The sequence below is a fragment of the Ambystoma mexicanum genome, chromosome 6q, assembly GCF_040938575.1.
Source record: "Ambystoma mexicanum isolate Mex_15411 chromosome 6q, UKY_AmexF1_1, whole genome shotgun sequence".
NCBI classification, from domain to species: Eukaryota; Metazoa; Chordata; class Amphibia; order Caudata; family Ambystomatidae; genus Ambystoma; species Ambystoma mexicanum.
Genome location: NC_090937.1, coordinates 180,765,631 through 180,784,855, shown reverse-complemented (window position 1 = coordinate 180,784,855; position 19,225 = coordinate 180,765,631). Strand labels below are relative to the sequence as shown.

Genomic DNA, 19,225 nt, shown 5'->3' with positions numbered 1-19,225 from the left:
GGTGCCTAACGTGGTGGTCTCAACTCAATTTGTGGGTTGAGCCAACGTGTCCAGTGTGGGCTGCTTAGACTTGTTTTTTTTTTTAGACTTTGTTGCCATGACAAATTGTTTTGGTACCAATTTATTCATCCCCCTTTAGTCCGAACACTTGCCTCGTGTTTGTTCCGCTGGTCGCCAACTGGCACTGGATGGAGGCGGTTCACTGCATTCCGAGGCTGCAATACTGGCACTGTGGTACCCTCAATATGCTCAGCAGGATAGGCTACACTCTCAAACTCTGCAGTGTTGGTTAGCATCAATGTACCGCGAGAAAGGTAGCCTTGTGCACCCACTTGCACTGTCCACATTATGATGGTTGATGTATACCACCCAGGGCGAGGTGGCAACTGCCAGTGTACTCCCACGTGCCTATGTGGACACCTGTACATAATACCATTCCAATCACTCTCTTCGGGAACCTCCTGTGCTTATAGAGGCTGGCAGTCGTCCCATAGGCCACCCTTAGCGTTGCAAACTTGGGCCTTGAATTAATGTGTCTTTTCTCCTTATATCGCGTGTATGTGCCCCAGCGTATTGCTCCACAGCCTTAAATACCCATCCGGGCCGCCTACCTTGCCGGGGTAGCTGACTCTTATTTGCAGTGCACAGTCGTTTGCTGGTGTTCGTTGTTCTATCTGGCACCGATTTGTGTCGGGCCCCTGAATGTGTCTGACTATATTGTTTTAATGTTCTGGTATACTCCGATTTATCTGACTTTTACATGGACCCAGCTATTGGGTCGTGCTTATATGGATGTTGGATTGTACTTTTCTGAGTAATATGCGCTCTGGCAACTAGTGCTGTGTGTGCTTGCTCCCTCTTCAGCTCGTTGTGGCCAGGGCTGGCTCCTGCCTCCATTCGCACCTGGTAACCGGTTGTGGCCTGCCTCGGCAGTTTATGATTATTCCGGTGTTCAGAGTATGGCGGTGGGGTGGCTGTTGCTATCACGGGTGCCGCCCCGCATGCTGTGTGCCGCAGTGCCCACTCAGCGGCCGGACTCGTTCATGCCACTGCTGCTGTACTTCAAAGCAGCCTGTTACCGGGGTCCTTGCAGTCGCCGCCCGACCCACTGCTGCGTTTGCAGCGCCTCCAGTATCTCCTCGGCCGCCACGAGTGTGCTCGCCGCTCCGCTCCCCACTCATTGGGCTCTTCCGCCCCTCTGCAACGTTGCAGCTGCTTGTATTCTGGTGTTTGGCTCCCCTGCTTCCCACACGCAGCCCCGTCTGGATGTGACTCCGACGTGGACCAGTGCAGGATCCGGCCGGGCTACTGCTGTCTTTCCAAGCCTCACAATGCCGCGTACCTCCATGCATACGCAGGTCACTGCGCCATCTTAGGTTAACCACCACTTGCCGGGTCGGGATCTTCTGCAGGCCCGTTCCCCACAATGTGCTTGCATATCACTTTCTGCTTGTACACGATTGTGCACAACCTCCTCATCTATTCGGTGGTGTGCTGACAGGCGCCAACGCACACTGAATTTAACGCTAGGATCATGACAGATCAGCAGGAGCAGAATGAAGAACATGACCTTACTGCATGGCCGCTTAGCAGCCACGCCCACCTTTCACAAATCTTAATGACTTTTCAAACAGCTCTTCGGGCTTAGCCCTTTTTGTCAGCACCCCCATGCCAGGTTCACTCTGGCCAACTTTTACAGCACACTGTTCATGCATTCAATTCACCAAGTGGGATTCATTTCCCTTAGCATCTCAATCATCTTGTCGGTCAAAGACTTTCGACGGTACAGAGGATTTTACAAGACCCCTGTATGACCATTTGACCTCTTTTCGCCTCTTCCCAAGGGCTCCTCATTACAGTAGTTTCTTCCATCGGGTACTCGCCCAGAGTTTCCTGCCTGAGCACCCACATGGTGCTAGCCTCCTCTGTTGCTGATTTGCCCCCTCTTTCCTCAATAATAGCTTTAAGCCTTTCAAAGTTCAAATTAGCTGCTGGCTATTTTACTTTCAAAACAGTTTGGTTTCGTACAGATTATCCCCTCGACTCACCGGCTGTGATGAACCGCTTGCCTTTCTTTAACCTTGGAGTCAAGGTTGGTATAACTGAGACCAGCGTCCTTTCCCAGCTTGGTTATCTCCGGTGGAGGGTCTTGCGTACCGTAGACATCTGCTGCAACACACGCTGGCTATTGTTCGCGGTCTTATAATTCCTTCTGCTGAGGTTTCATGGACCTTGGTCAGAAAGGGCAAGGTGGCTTCTCTGCTGGTCACCCTCGCTGTATGCATCGTCTTTCTCCTCCTCTTGCACTGCCGTGCTGAGTTAGCTATCACGTCATGTGGTCTGCCTTGCCTGCCTTGTGCTCTTGTGTGCCACTTTTTATCCTTGTGGGGAAGGGAAAAGGCTGTCAGGTGTGTGTGATTCTGGCCAATGGCCTGACTTTGCTTGACCCTTGTATTGGGACATGTCAGGTAAATAGCTCCGGTGTTTGTCCGTTGTCTTTCGTGTTGTGCAAAAGTGTTCTTGTCGGGAAACGGGACCGGGGGGCAGTGTTTTGGAATATCCTAGGTGGTAGTATGGGGGAAAAGGTGTTGAAAGAAGGGGGATACCGCGTCTCACCCATCGGTGTCCCACTCCCCAAGGACCCCCCATCCAGGTGATCCTCCCTAACTGGTCCACCCGCAGGAACTGGATCCAATAGCGATGGCCATGTCCTAGTCACCTTGATGACAGATCCTCGTACACTAGCTAGGGAGACACCTTCATGTTTCTCACTGTAGGAAAAAAATCTGTGGCGGGTTGGATGTTAGCTGATGTCATGATTAAGTGCTCTCCTAGTATTATTTATTTGGGTTGAACAAGTTACTCTCTTACCTGGTAACGTTCTTTCAATGGGATGGTCCGATGATGTATTCCATATCTATGACAGTAATCACCACAGCTGTGCTGCTTCGGAAAATCCTTCGGCGTCTGCATCCTGCGTCGATGACGTCGATACGCCGTCTTTGAGGACCTCCCCCGACGGCCGACATCACCGGATGTTATAAGTAGGTCGCACGTCACCCGTAGCCTCAGCTGTAGTTTTTTCCCAGAATGTGTGGCACCAAACTACTGCCAGTATGACCACAGAAAGCCTTGCGGAAACGTAAGCTGCAATCGCATAAGAAATTCTGTAGCGGGGAAGGCAGGGAGGGAGCGATATGGAATACGTCATCGGACCATTTCATCGAAAGAACGTTACCAGGTAAGAGAGTAACTTGTTCTTCGAGGGGATTGGGTCCTCCGACGTATTACATATCTATGACAGACTCCCAAAGCAGTACCAATGTAAGGAGGTGGGAAAAGAATTTAGAATATAAAAATGTTGAATGCCCAATCAAATTGCAGAGTAAAGGACCGCCTTGCCAAAGGCCAGATCCTGCCCACGGATAGAATCGAGGGAGTAGTGACGTACAAAAGTATGGACCGAAACCCAGGTGGCTGCATCACAGATGTTACGAATAGGAACACCCCTCTGCAGGGCAGTAGAAGCAGCCATACCCCTAGTAGAATGTGCCCGTAAGCCGCCCGGAGTGTCCTTACCCACCAAGCGGTAACATTCAGACATTTCCAAGATAATCCATCTAGACAAAGTCTGCTTAGTAACAGCTTGTCCCAAATGCCTTCCAGCATAACCAATGAAGAGTTGATCGTCCACTCTGACATGCGTGAAATATAAAAGCTTAAAGCTCTCCTAGGATCAAGCCTATGGAGCCTCTCCTCTTCCTTACCAGGATGCGGAGGAGGATAGAATGCCGGAAGAACAACCTTCTGGGCCAAATGAAATTCCGTCACTACCTTCGGAAGAAAAGAAGGACGAACTCTAAGGACAACCCTGTCCTTGTGAAATACAGTGAAGGGTGGCTTAACTGAAAGTGCCTGTAACTCACTCACTCTGCGAGCGGAAGTAACCGCAACTAAAAACACAGTTTTCAGAGTTAACAGCCTCAAAGGGCAAGAATGTAAAGGCTCAAACGGAGCACCCATAAGAAACTTAAGAACAAGGTTTAAATCCCAACCGGGCACCAGGAAAGGTGACGGAGGGAACACATTAGTGAGCCCTTTCAGAAACTGTGAAATTAAAGGGATTTTAAAGTAAGAACACTCTTCAGACGAGCGCTTAAAGATGGACAGCGCCGCCAGGTAACCTTTAATGGTACCCACTTGCAGGCCCTTGTGGGCCAAAGAAAGCAAAAAAGACAGAACCACAGGAATGCCACATGAAAAAGGATCCACATTCTTAACCCTGCACCAGTCGCAGAACTTTCTCCAACAGCAACGGTACAGGGACTTAGTTGCCGGCCGTCTGGCCGAAAGCAACACCTCCATCACATCTTCAGGGAGGTCCCAATCCTTATACCTCAACCTTTCAGATGCCAATCGTGAAGGTTGAGGGATCTGACCTCTGGATGGAGAACCTGACCCCCCTCCCGTGAGAGCAGATTGTCTCGGTAGGGAAGACGACGTGGAGGGCAGATGGACTAGTCGAGAAGGTCCGGGTACCACGTACTCCTGGCCCGTGCCGGAGCAATGAGGATCATCCGGGAACCGAACCGCCGTAACCTCTACAGCACTTGCGGGATGACGGGGACTGGAGGAAACGCGTAGAGCAGTGGGAATGACCACTCCACCACAAACGCGTCTCCTAAGGCTCCTCTTGGAGGAAATTCCAGCGAGCAGAAAATTTCGCATTTCCGGTTGACACTGGAGGTGAAAAGATTCACTTGAGGGGTCCCCCAAAGGGCGAAGATCTCCAGGAGAATCTCCTGAGCCAACTTCCACTCGTGAGAGATAGTGCTCTGCCTGCTCAGAGCGTCCGCCGTCTCGTTTTCATCTCCGGCCAGATGAACTGCCGAGACCGAAATCTCCTGCTTGATTGCCCAGAACCAGAGCTGCATCGCCTCCCTGCACAGAGGAAGTGACCCTCCCCCCCCCCTTTTTGTTGAGGTAATGCATGGCCACTGTGTTGTCTGTCAGGATCAGGACATTCTTTCCTCACATAGTTGGCAGAAAAGCCTTCAGGGAAAGCCTGACTTCCCTCAGCTCCAACAGATTGATATGGAGTCTGGACTCTGACGGAGACCAACGACCGCTGACTGTCAACTCGTTGGCATGAGCTCCCCATCCCGTGAGGGATGCGTCCGTCACGATCGTCACCTCCGGCCAGGGTAGCCAAAATGGAGCCCCCTTCATCAGATTGCCTTTGACGGCCCACCACGGAAGGTCCCGGGCGGCACCTGAACGGGGTCCGACATCCTGCCGGAGGACTGTGACCACTGGAGTTTGAGAGCCCATTGCAAAGATCTCATCCGCAACCTAGCCTCTGGCACCAGAAGAATGCAGGATGCCATGAGGCCGAGCAACCTCAAGAACTCGAACGCTGGGAGATTCTGGGCATGTTGAAACTTTTATTTTTATTTATTTTTTTAAACAATTTGTATTATTTTAAACAAACAACACACCAAACATTACAACCTTTTAGGACGTTCATAATCAATATCAAAACATCACATTATACAGTGTTATTCTCCGTCCTCCCCCCTCCGTCCCCACAAACTCGAGCCGTCTCATCCGTGCCATCTACATGAGCATTTTCAGGAATCTCGTCTGAGTCTTCTGTTTCATGATTGACCTGGTGGGGGTTTGCCATTGAGGTCACCAGTTGCCTCCAGGCTATCAGGGGGCCCACTTCCTCCTCTCCCCCCCTAGTGACAGCTTCAAACCATACTGCAGTTTCTGCTCCTGCCCATCTCAACAGGACCGCCCACCATATCTCCACTCTAGGCCTATGGGCCGCTTTCCAACACATTGCAATTCTACGCTTGGTCAAGATATAGGCCAGGTCCTTCATCTTGCTGATATGCTTTGAATTACGTGGCCTGGGAAAACTCCCAAGAATGCATGCCCAAGCAGACCTAACGTCAAGCACCACTCCCCCACTGGCCATTCTCGTCTTTATTTCTTCCCAGAATCTCTGCACCTCAGGGCAAGCCCAGAACATGTGCAGCAGCCGTGCCTCCTCCTCCCCGCACCTGGGGCATTTCGGTATATCCGAGCCTCCAAACCTGGCTATTCTTCCGGGGGTCAAATAAGCTCTGTGGGTGACATACAACTGGATCTGCTGGAGTCTCGCATTCCGGGACCTTTTTATGGTACCTTTGAGCTCTATCCCACTGTCCCTCTGTCATGGGTTCTCCTACCTCCTCCTCCAAGTCATGCCTCAGTTGGAGCAGCTCCTTCCCTGCCTTCGCACTCAGAAGCTCATATATCCTAGATATTTCATGGCCACCCTCCGAGACATCATACATCATTTCCAGGGTGGCATCAGGTTCTTCCGCTGGCACTGTCTCAGGCCACCTCTCCCTCACCCGTTTCATGAGCCTGGTATAAGTGATGTATTGGCCTCTATGCACCCCTGTCTCCTCCTGCAGCCTCTGAAATTCCAATGCCTCCCCCTTCCTGCCATATATCTCCAAGGATAGCTAAGCCCACCGGTTCCCAGTATCTGCGGACCCCTTTGAATAGTTGGGAGTCTTCCCTACATAGCAGCACCAGTGGGACCTGCTGAGAAAGCGGATCTGGGTCGCCCACAGTTCTCCATGCTCTGCGCTAAACTTCCCAGCCCAACTCCAATAGTCTCCCCATCCCCGCCATTTTAGTTTTATGCAGCCACACTGTCTCTCTTAGAAAGTACGGAGCTGAATCACCTTGCAAAAGCCTAGCTTCTGCCGAGTCCTCTGCAGACAACCACCTAGCCACATACAACAGCTGTCCCGCCAAGTAATACAATTCAAAATTCGGCAGGTTTATGCCCCCCTTATCACATGTGTGCTGTAGTTTCCACAGGGCCACCCTATTCCTGGAGTTGCCCCATATGAAGCCCCTGCACATGCCATGAAGTCTCACAAAAAAGCATATGGGAATCAAGCACGGGACATTCACAAAAAAATGCAAGTCTGAGCAAAACCACCATTTTAAGCAGAGCTGCTCTCCCCGACATGGCTAGGGGTAATTTAGACAAGAACGCCATGCTATTTTTAATTCCCTCAATTGCTTTCTCTGTATTGTGTTTGTGCTCTGTCTCTATCTTATGGTAAATGTTTACGCCCAGATACCTGAATGTCACGGTCTGCCAGGGTATCTGCAGAATGTGTAGCCTCTCCAATGGGGTACTCTTATACCTTCCAAAGGGGAACAAACTAGACTTCCCGCGATTCACCGATATGCCTGCGAGGGTGGCATAACAATCCATCACCTCCAGCACATATTGCAGGTTCTCCTCCGGGTAGCGCAAGTAGAGGAGCATATCATCTGCATACAGTGATATCAGATATGTGCCTCCTGTCGTACAAATCCCCACCTCCCCATATTGTTGCCGCAGGCAAATTGCCAGCGGCTCTAATGCCAGAATATATAACATGGGCGACCAGGGGCATCCCTGTCTGGTCCCCCTACTGAGTTGCCATTTATCTGAAATTATGGTTCCTGTTTTAACTCTCGCAATCGGGGAGCTATATAACATCTGGACCCATCTGATATATCCTGGTCCCATCCCGTATCCTTTCAGGGTCGCCTTCAACCATGGCCACCGCACTGAATCAAAGGCTTTAACTGCGTCCAACAACACGATAACCAACTCGCCGGAGTCTCCCTCGGCTTGGTCAATGATATGGTGCAGCCTCCTATGGTTGTCTGTGATATTTCTACCGGGGACATAGCCTGTTTGGTCCGGGTGTATCAACTTGCCAATTACCCTCTTTAGTCAGTTGGCCAGCACTGCCGTGAATATTTTTCTATCCTGATTGAGCATAGACAAGGGCCTATAGACCCACACTCCACGTCCGGCTTGCCTGGTTTCAGGAGCGGGATGATCACTGCCTCACGGAGGGACGCCGCAGTTCCCCCTACTCATAGGCTTCATTAAACATGGCTAGCAGCGGCTGGAGTAGCTCCTGCTTATACGTTTTATAAAACTCGCTGGGTAACCCATCCGACCCGGGCGCTTTACATGTGGGCAGGTGTTGGATCACCGCCTCCAGTTCGTCCGAGGTAATGGGGCGTCTAGATCTGCGCGTTCTAGGTCATCTAAGGTGGGCAACCCTATATCCTCTATTGTTTTCCAGTATTTCTTGACTCAGATCTTCTCCTGCGTCCTCATCGTCTGTAATACTTGAGGAACTCCTCGTTTACCCCTTCCTGGGTATTACAGATTTGACCTTCCGCGTCCCTGACCTCTGATCACCGAGCGGGGGGTCTCATTTTTGTATAACCAGGCCAGTAATCTACCCGAATAATCCCCCCCTGCATGTAGCCTCTCAGTGTATTTCTTATAATTTAGTCTGCATAATCTGTCCCAGAGTTCACTACAAGTCATCTGTAAGTCCTTTATCTTGGCGCTGTCCTCACTTTGTATCAGGCCCTCTAGCTCTCTTTCTGTTTCTTGCAGTTCCCGTTCAATACCCCCTTGGAGCCCTTTGAATTTTGATATAGCTACCCCACGCACCACCACCTTAAATGCCTCCCATACTGTTCCCACAGAGCGTACACTGACCGTGTTAATTTCAAAATATTCCTCAATGGCTTCCCTCAAATCCTCTCGAAATCCCGCATCCTGTAGAGCCTCAGTCCTGAGCCTCCATGTCGGGATTCACGCTCTGGGGGGTTGATGTCGCCATGCTACAACCAAAGGCAAATGGTCGGATAGTACCCCGGCCTTGTATTCCGCGCCCACCATTTCTCCCACTATCTCGGCAGCAGCAAACACATAATCCAGCCTCGTATGCAGGTCATGTGGCGCTGTGTAATGCGAGTATTGCCTACTGGGCATGTTGAAACCTGTGCACCATCTGCTGAATGTGATGAGCCCTCACATGGGGAGGAAAACACTGCCCAGGGACGTGTCGAGCACTGCTCCGATGTACTGGAGCCGTTGTGGTGGCGTCAAATTGGACTTCTTTAAATTGAGGCAGAAGCCCAGCCAGTGATGATCCAGGACTTGCTCGGGAGAACGCGCCCTGATCAGCCAATCGTCCAGGTAGTGGTAGACGTGAATCCCGCCTTTCCTGAGATACGCTGCCACCACCACCATGAGCTTGGTGAAGACCCTCGGGCGGAGGTCAATCCGAACGGCAGGACCCGAAGCTAAACGTGCGAGTCGCCAACCGCGAACCTCAGGAACCTCTTGTGCTTGTGATGGATTGGCACATGAAAATAAGCGTCCTTGAGGTCCAGAGACACCAACCAGTCCTGAAGTTGAAGGTCCTGCAGGACTTGAGAAAAAGTAACCATCTTGAACTTGTCCTTCCGAAGGAGCTAGTTCAAACCGCTCAAGTCCATGATGGGTCTCAATCCCCCGTCTTTCTCTGAAATCAAAAAAAAGGGGAATACCATCCCTTGTTCCTCTCCGCTACAGGCACCAGTTCGATGGTGCCTTTCTCCAGCAGGGATTGAATTTCCTGCGCAAGGAGTGGATCCGGACACTTCAAAGAGAGGTTCCCTGGTGGATTGTCGTGAGGCCTCTGCCGGAAAGGAAGACAGTAGCCCTGGGCTATGATCTCCAGAACCCACACATCTGAAGTAATGGCGCGCCATTCTACCAGATGCTGCGCCAGCCTTCCCCCCACCGGCGAAGCATGGGCCTCATGACTGAGCAGAAGCGGCTGCGGCGTTGCCTGAGGGAAAAGAGGCAACTGCCCGAGCGGCCTTGGCACCTCGAGTACCTTGTTTTCCACCTCTGGCACTCTTACGGTGGCCCCTTTGACTAGCAGCTCCACTCGCTTTACTAAAGGATGAGTAATAACGAAAGGAACCTCCCCCTCCATTGCTGTCCCCTAGGATGAAAAGGCAGAGGTGGGCAAACTGCAGCACTCAACGACTTCGCTGCAGCTTTTGAGGTCTGCAACCTCTCAAGGCTCTCGTCAGCCTTGCTGCCAAAAAGATGTACACCATCAAATGGGCATGTTGAGGAGCCGGCCTTGCACATCAGGAGCAAACCCCGACTTCCGCAACCACGCAAACCTGCATATTACGGTGCTCGCCGCCATGGACCGGCTGACGCAATCTGCCATGTCCAGACCCGACTGAACAGCCTCACACATGGCATCCTTGCCATCCTGTATCATAGCCAGAAAACCATCCCGTTCGTCCCCTTCGGGAATATGTTCAGCCGCTAAGGAAACACAGTTCCACAGAGTGTGCGTGAAACGTGACAAGGCACATATGGAGTTGGCTGCCTGAAGAGCCATACCCCCTGAAGAAAACACTTTGTTTGCCCAACCATCAAAACCCTTGTCGTGCCTATCAGGAGGGATGGTAGGATACGACACCTGCTTTGCTGGGGTCGTAGCCGCCTGCATCACCAAATTCTCCGGAGTGGGGTGCGTGGTCAAGTATCAGGGGTCACTACTGGCTGGGCGGTATTTTTGCGGCAAAGACTTGCCCACTGCCGGGAGACTCTCTGGAGCAGTCCAAGTCGCCGCCATCCTCCTTCGTAGAGCCATATGGAACGGCAGTACCGGGTCAGTTGGTGGACCTTGGTCGAGGATATCCGTCAGGTCATCTTGCAGAAAATCCCCTGGTGGAGCAGACCACCCCAAGTACTCGGTGACCCTCGATATAAGGCGCCGGTACGAGGACTCGGCATGGGTGCCAGGCTCAGGCCTACAGAACTCCACCTCCGGAAAGGTGTCCAGACCACTGGCGTTGTGCAGCGACTGACACAGGTCCTCAATCTGGCTATGTCCAGAGATAATCTCGTCTGGTACTGTATCAGGGACCTTCCCATCTTCAGAACCCTCATCCACCTCAGAAATATAATCCAGATGGTGGAAAGTGGGCACAGAATAGGGGACAAAGACATGTTTGGCCTTGGCCAGAGCCTTTCTAGGGGGCTCCACAGTGCCACGGGGTACCTCTGACAAAACAGCCTCGAAAGGCATTGAGGGCGTCGAGTGAATCGGCGCCGATGTCGAACGCGGCGCCGACAGCATCGACGGCTTCGACACAGGCCTCGAGGGTGGAGCCCCGAGCGTGTCCTTCGACAGCCTGGGCGCCGATGGCGTCCACAACTTCCTCGGAGGCGGAGCCTCGAGAGAGTCCCTCGACGACCTCAGCGCCACAGGCATCGACGTCTAGAACGATTCCCCTTGTCCGAGCAGGACCTTTCCTGCGAATCGTGCCAACCACCCGAGCCCAAAGGCATATGAGTGGTGTCTCTAGTATGGTCACGCCCGACCCCACTCGAAGGTGCGGACGGACCGGTGCCCTGCGATTCAAAAATCGCCAATATTTTCTTACCGAAGGAAGCCCATTCCTCCGGAGTCGCATGCTTGGTGGGATAAGCAACCTGCCGACGGGCAGAGTCCTCGGAAGGCGACCCATGACGGCGCTTCTGTGAGTGCCTCGAAGAGGCAGAGGAGTGGCAGGACCCACTCCGGGACCGAGACCCCCTAGACTCACGACGACGATGCGGAGAGTCGCCCCTCGAATCGTCCGTCGAAAGCCCAGTGGACCTCGACTTCCGAGGCTTGGACACCTTACCGACCGACAGCTTCTTCTTACGCTCCTGCAAGGCCTTGGACGTAAGCGACTGGCAGTCGACACAATCATCCGTGTCGTGTGCCTCCCCAAGGCACCAGAGGCAGGTGTCATGCGAGTCCGTCACCGACATCTTGGACCCGCAGTCCCCACACTTCTTGAAGCCCGGACGCAGGGAAGAGGAAGACATCCCGATAAACTTCACAAACGAACAGGTTCGAAGAACAGAAACTCCAAAGAGTCGAGGAGCGCCGAGATCTCCGAAGCGAACACGTTTGCGGAGAAAACGGAACTGAGGCTACGGGCATCGTGCGTCCTACTTATAACATCTGGTGACGTCAGCCGTCGGAGGAGGTCTTCGAAGACGGCATATCGACGTCATTGACGTAGGACGCAGAAAGATTTTCCGAAGCAGCACAGCTGTGGTGATTACTGTCATCGATATGGAATACGTCAGAAGACCCAATCCCCTCAAATTTATATTACTGCACAACCCTCAAATTTAAATATGTTCTTTTTTAACACAAAAGGGAAATTGCCTTTTCAATCAAATGGTGAAGTTTAAAGGAGGTTAGGATGATTTTCCATTAGGCCCGCGGTTTGTTTTTATGAAGGGAAAATTGGTCCAAAGTTAATCTATGGCCTAGAATTATGGTCGCAAACTATGTTTAAATCACTGGATTTAGAAGCTGCAATTTGGCGACATGTTTTAACCCTGCCTAAATCTGTGCCGCTACCGGCTATTCAGTACGAGTTGGGCTTATTATCAATAAGAGTAAGAGTTAGTTGGATACTTTTTCCATTGTACAGGACCATTATTGGTTCCTCTGAAGTTTCATTGTACTCTGATATGAAAAATTGCATGGACACTGGTTCTTCTGTAGGAGGGAAACTAAGTTATCCAATATATCTGAGGATTTTTTATGAAAATGTATTGAATCAACTGGAATTGAAAAAGGGGATTTAGTTTTAACCCCAGATAGGGTTAAAAATTCTCTTTATGATCATGATTGGATAAATAAAAATGAAAAGAATCAACCGTATCCTTTCTTGGAACATTTAGCTCATGAACACAAAAGGAGAGGCTCTATTCCCTCATATTTAAATTTGTATCCAAATTGTTTTCTTAGGTCGCTCATGCTAAAATGTCCAACTAAATCTTTTGCCCACTAGAGAGATCTTATTGAGGAAAGGATCAATCAGCATCTTTTGCCCACTAGAGAGATCTTATTGAGGAAAGGATCAATCAGCCGCAATATGCATATTTTGTCAGGATAGTAATGCTTGAGAGACTGTGAAGCATTTGATTATGCATTGTAGTGCTCTGGATGTACAGAGAATGGCATATCTGCAGAAACTGTTTATGAAAATGGATTGGCAGAATGAGGACAACCTCTGGAAAAGCTGTTTAAGCTCTGTGAGAAATGAGAAGGTGTCTAGCCCACTAGTGCTCGGGGATCTGTCATCCAGGTGGCCATGACACAGCCATCGCTTTTTTATCCAGTTCCTGTGGGTGGACCAGTGCGGGAGGTACACCCGAATAAGGGATCTTCAGGGAATGGGAGTGGGACACTGGATGGCGAGATGCGGAATCCCCCAAACTTTAACTCCTTTACCCCATCCTACCATGTAAGATAACGTAGAAACTCTACCCCCCTTTTCCGTTACGAACACTTTCACACAGACAGCCCGCTCTGGGAGAAAACAGACTCACATCCAAGCAGTGTACCTGACATGTCCCAATACAATGGTCAGGTAATGGCTGACAATCATTCACACCTGAGTTCCAATAAACTTCCCCACATGGATAAAAGGCAGAGCAAGAAAGCACACTCTGAGCGAGGCAAAACTCATGAAGGAACAGCAGTTTGGAATCGGCAGCTGAATGAAGGGAGAAAGACGGCAAACCACGAAGGGTTTGCAAAGAGGGATATACCCTTAACATTTTCGACAAGAAACCTTAACTGTCAAGAAACCTTGGACAGTGAAAGCATGGCTGACCAAGGCAGGGAGGAGCAGCAGCAGCCGTGGTATCATCCTTGGCTCCAAGAACAAAGGGAGCGCCAGAGAGATCAACACAACCAGTGAGTTGGGGAAACCGATGCAAGCCCGGTCTGGGTTGAAGTCAAAGTTGCAAGCGGCAACATTATATAACGAACGCTAAAACAAACATTGTTAAACGCGTGTGATGAAAGACGCAAGTAAAGCTACACTGCTGAGGAATGTTTGAACTTGAGATGGAAAGACACAAAACTGTTGATAGTGGTCCGGCACGGTGAATGTGCTCAATTGGAAGGTTTCTGTAAAGTATCCCGCCAAGAGAAGCTAAAGTAGAAGATTGATGAGAATAATTGTATGAAGTGAATCGAAGTGGTCCTGGGATGGTTTAAGCAAAACCCATTGCATATTCGAAAGTCTTCGATTTTGATATCTGGAGGATTCGAGCCCGAACAAGGGAGATCCATATCAAGAGGATCCGAGCACTAATGAGGGAGATCCATGGTCCGAACCCGAACGAGGGAGACCAAGTGTGAACATTGTGATAAAAAGGGGGTCTCCGCTTGAATTTGTATTTGTATTTATTTTATTTGTATAGCGCACCAGGCCCGAAGGCAACCGGGCGCATATCTTCAAACAGTAATTATAAGAATGGAAAGGTTACAGTTTAAGGTTTACAATAAATGAAGGAGGAAGACCCATGATGAACATTGAAAGTGAGAACTTGTGCATGTGAAAACCTGATCTGAATGGAACTTTGAGATTTGTTTGTTACGACAGACCCTCTGCAGTAAGAGACTGTTATTGGAAAAGAGGCTTTGGCAGAAGGCCTTAATGTCCATGCTTTGAACTGTATCCTTGTTGCCGAGAAGCCAGAGTGTGTGTGTGAAGCTCAAAAATGCGGCCTTACCCCGTGTTGGAAAACGTGGAGAAGGGAAGCCAACTGCTCAACTATCCCGACATATAATTTCTTGAACACTTTTCTATCTGCATACACTATTGTCCCACACCATTTTGTATTCAGAAGGATTGGCAATAGGTTTATTAGTATAGGCCCTTTTATTTTGCCAGACTCAACAAGGACTGCGTTATTATTTGATTGTCGTAGCTTGCTCCCACCCTTATATTTAGGTTTAGGTAGGTGTTCAACCAACCCATTGAAGTTCAATAAACACTCGAAGTGTGATCACTTGTGTCCGTCTTCACTGTCTGTTTGATACCAGCATTCCTTACAGTTCAGAGAATCCATCAGATGGGTTCTCAGCTGTTACGTTTTACAATTCTCTGCATTTGTACTCACTGCGATTATAATCCTGTTTAATGTGTGATATTGTCAATACCAGCTTTTACTCTTTGAATGTGAGAGCAATTGTGATGTTAGTTAAGGATGGATTTTAAATTAAGATGAAATTGTGTTTTTATACTTTGTATTTTAGATTTAGGTATTTTATTTCTTTGCATTATTCTACTGAATTTGTAAAGGTATTTTGGAAACCGTAAACAATAAAATGAAATAAAATAATAAAACGCCAGCCTCTTGGCTCAAGACAATCCAGATTCAGACCCAAACGTACTGAAACAGCACTCTTGGATCTTAAAATCCAGCTCGATCGCATCCATGATTCAGGCAAAATGGCCATTCTACTCCTCTTCGATCTCTCAGGAGCGTTCGTACTCGTGGACCCCAACACCCTCTGCCAACACCTCCTGACAAGCTTCCACTTCTGTCATCGGGCAGCTTGTTGGATCTCATCATTCTTGGGTGAGTGTTCTTACACAGTCTTTAGTAGGCGACTATACTGGCAATCCCATCTCCATTCCATGCAGTGTTCCCCTAGGGTTCTTGCATCTCACCTTCCCTCTATACCACCTATACTAAAGTCCCTTTTTGATCACCTCAACGTCTTGGGCATCCCCTATACCAACATTGCAGACAACACTCAAGTTCTACTGCCTCCATCAGGAAATTATGTGCAGGATGTAGTAACGATCAATCAGACTTACAGTGTCATTCAGAACTGGATGGCCTATCACAAACTCTGCCTCAGACAAAATTGAGCTTCTCATTATGGGCCCCTCTCTTCGTCCGACATCCTTGGACCCATCCTAGTCCTATTTCCCCATGGACTGATCCACCATCCAGGTCCCCAAGCATGCGATACTGAATGCAACATGTCCCGCCACATCAATGCGTTGGCGTCCACCACAGCCTACACAGCCAAGCTCATCTACCTGAGTAGGAAATTCATTTCTGCTCCTAACTGCCTAACTCTTGCATGTGCCATCATTGGCAGTAAGCTTGATTACTGCAATGTGCTTTTCTAAGGTACCTCCTCCAAGAAACTTGTTAAACTGCAACTGATACAAAACAAAGGCTTAGAGGCAGCCTTTGGACTAAAACTCTCAGACCACATTTCAGCAGTAAGAAGGGAATGCACTGGCTTCCATATCGAATTTAAAACACTGTCTATCGCTCACCATTGTCTGCACCAGAGTGCCCCCTCTTACCTCAACCCCTGCATCCCAGCAAAACCAGTTACTCGAACCCTACGATCCCCCTAGAACCATGTTCTGCTTACTCCCAGATTCAATCTAAAGCGAGCAGGGGCTCCAGTTTCTGTGTCACTGCCCCTTCCCCTATGGAACTTCCTCCCAGGTCACATTAGAAAAGAACCTTCATATCATGTCTTCAAAAAACTCTTATAAATATTTGTTGAATATCTAGATTTGTAACATGTTTACTTTTATGCAAACTGTCTTCTCTATGTCATTACTTACTGAATTGGTACAGGCGCTGCGATACCTCTGGGTCTGGGCGCTACACAAATGTAATGCTCAAACACCTTTTTGCAACTTCTAGTGAAATATGCATGAGCCGATCGGAAGAAAGTATTAGAGAAGATTGACGAGGTGGAGAAGAAACTGACGGAAATACCCAAATGTGAGGAGGGGAAAAAATTTAAGAAGAATATGGAAAAAAATCTCACAAGTTATGAGGATAAAATTAACCAATGAAAACAGCCCACATTTTTGCACGATAAGGAGGACTACAAGAGAGGCAGTGTTTATACATTTGCTTGCAGATTCGAACAATTGAGACAAACTTCTGCCAATAAACCATCAAACTCACAGAAGAAAATGAAAAGGAGAGCAATACAGAGTCTACAGCATCCGAGTCGGACGCCACAGCAAGCGAGAATGACGAGGCAACTATACGTCTGAATTTTTTTAGACAAGATTAGACTTTTTTACGCCAAGATGGCAAAAATCAAAAACAGTCAAGAGGAGGAAACCAAAGTCGCGGGAAGAAGCAGGGGTGGCTGGGCAAAACGAGGAGGGGGCAAAGGGGTGGCCAATACCACAAACAATATCCCAGACAGATTGCTACCCTCTGGGAGGTAGATGGTACAGCCAAGGATGAAGGTCTAAAAATCATCAACCTATCGGATAATGCCCTAACCACTAATCAAGAAAAGGTTGTAAGTCTCGGTTTAAATTTCTACCCAGCTGCACACTTCAATTATGTTCAAACCCGCATTGACTTTGACCATTTTGTACATAAATTACGTCTAAAAAAGTTCTTCGCAACAAATGAAAGCATCACTAGGAAGATGTCTAAAGAAGGAGGAAAAACGGATCTAACCATCAATGATCTGGAAGCGTTAACAGACTTGGCTGCTCTAGAAAGAGAGGCTCAACCCGACAAGGAATATGAAGCAAATACGACAGACCTTGAGGATCTAAATACAAGGACAGATTGGATTGAACTTTGATTTTAATTTGAGTTTACTCTTGATTCTCCAATGACTAATTTGGGCAATAACATCAAAGCATTTCAAACTCTTCTGATTGAGGATCTAAAACAGTATCGAAGAAAAAAGAAACCAAGATTTAAAGACAATCTGTTAGCAAAAGACAGGATGGCTTTGAAAGAACTACAAACTCTCACTAACTGTGTTATTAAGCCCTCGGATAAAAGACGAAATATAGTCCTTATGAATAAAAACGATTACATTAAGTGTGATTATAAACAGTTGAATGATAAAAAATGCTATGAAAGAATTGGGAGTAATCCAATCAAAGAATTGGAAGATAAAGTGAAGGACTTCGTTATGAAGTGGGAAAGCAAAGGCATCCTAACTGAAGACAACTGTAAGTTTCTTTTGACTTTAAACTCAGTTATACCCACGATTTATTTTCTCTCCAAAGTGCATAAAGACATAAAGAAACCACTGGGCAGACCAATAGTTTCATCATTGGGTTCGGTCCTTGAAAACATGTCTAAATATATAGACGAGGTGCTCTTTCCATTTGTGTCCTCACTTCCACCCTACCTGAAACACACTATGGATTTTTTAACACATATTGACATTATGCCCTGGGAATCAGACTATATAATGGCAGCAATGGATGTGGTGTCACTGTACACATCAATTGGGCATGAGTATGGCATAAAGGCATGTGAACGATTTTTGAATACTATCCTATGCGATTCTAAAAATGGGAGCATTGGAAGCTTCAGAGGTCTGGTCTGATCATATGTCGGTCTGATCATAAACGCACGATAACCGAAAACGTTGTACTTTGGCTAAGATATTTTGATGATCTTTTTATAATTTGGAAGGGATCAGAAAAGGCCTGGGTCGGGTTTGTGAAACCTCTCCATGGTAATAAGCATAATCTAAGATTCACGGAAACACAGAGTTGTACCTTTTTAACCTTTTTGGATGTGAATCTTAGAATTGTGGATCAAACATTGACAACTGAACTTCAAAGGAAACCGACTGGAACAAAAACACCCTTGCATGCAACTAGTAGCCATTCGAAGACTTTGATTTGGAGCATTCCTTACAGAATTAGACGAAACAGCTCCACTTTGAAGGCATATGACTCCGACAGCAAAACTGCAGCAAATGGGTTTCTTAACCAATGTTATCCTAAGAAAGTAATTGAGAAAGTTTTGATAAAAGCTAGAAAACAGGAGAGAGTCGTCCTTCTTGCAGGATCCCATTCAATAGCCAAATTTGAAAATGAGAAAGATGCAACAAGATTGATCTTGACTTTTGACAATGAGACATCAGAAATCAAACGCATACTTCGTAGACATTGGAAGATTCTACTAGCAGATAAAGACCTTGCAACAAATTTGAAAATGTATCCGGAAATAAGTCTTAGACGCAACTGTTCCTTGAAAGACACTTTGGTTCAAAGCTTTTTGACAAACGATGCAACATCTGCAAAAGGAATGTGGCTAACAACACATAGGCCAGGCTTCAACAAATGCACAAGATGTAACGTTTGCAAGTATGCGAAAAGTTGTGTAACCTACGAACACCAGGTCTTGAGTAGCACAATTAAGTTCATGGATACAATCACGTGTGAAACTGAATACTTACTTTATGTACTGGCGTGTGCCTGCCAGAAATAGTACATAGGAAACACTAAATGTAAGCTGAAGGTACGAATCCAGCAACACGTGAGGGCCATTCGACATCAGGACCCAAATTATCCAATGGCCAAAAATTTCAGTGACCATCACAAAGACAACATGGAGAGTTTCCACGTTTTTGGTATTCATAAAATCAATAAGGAACCAAGAGGAGGTGATAGGGAAAAGAAACTCCGCCAGAAAGAGACGTGTTGTATTTTGGACTTT

General features: G+C 48.1%; 1 protein-coding gene across 3 annotated transcripts in view; it reads right to left on the bottom strand.

The window, feature by feature from the left end:
* Positions 1-19,225, bottom strand: part of ELP1 (elongator acetyltransferase complex subunit 1) — a 2,667,893-nt gene that overhangs the window by 1,741,034 nt on the left and 907,634 nt on the right. The gene's annotated exons all lie outside the window — the stretch shown is intronic.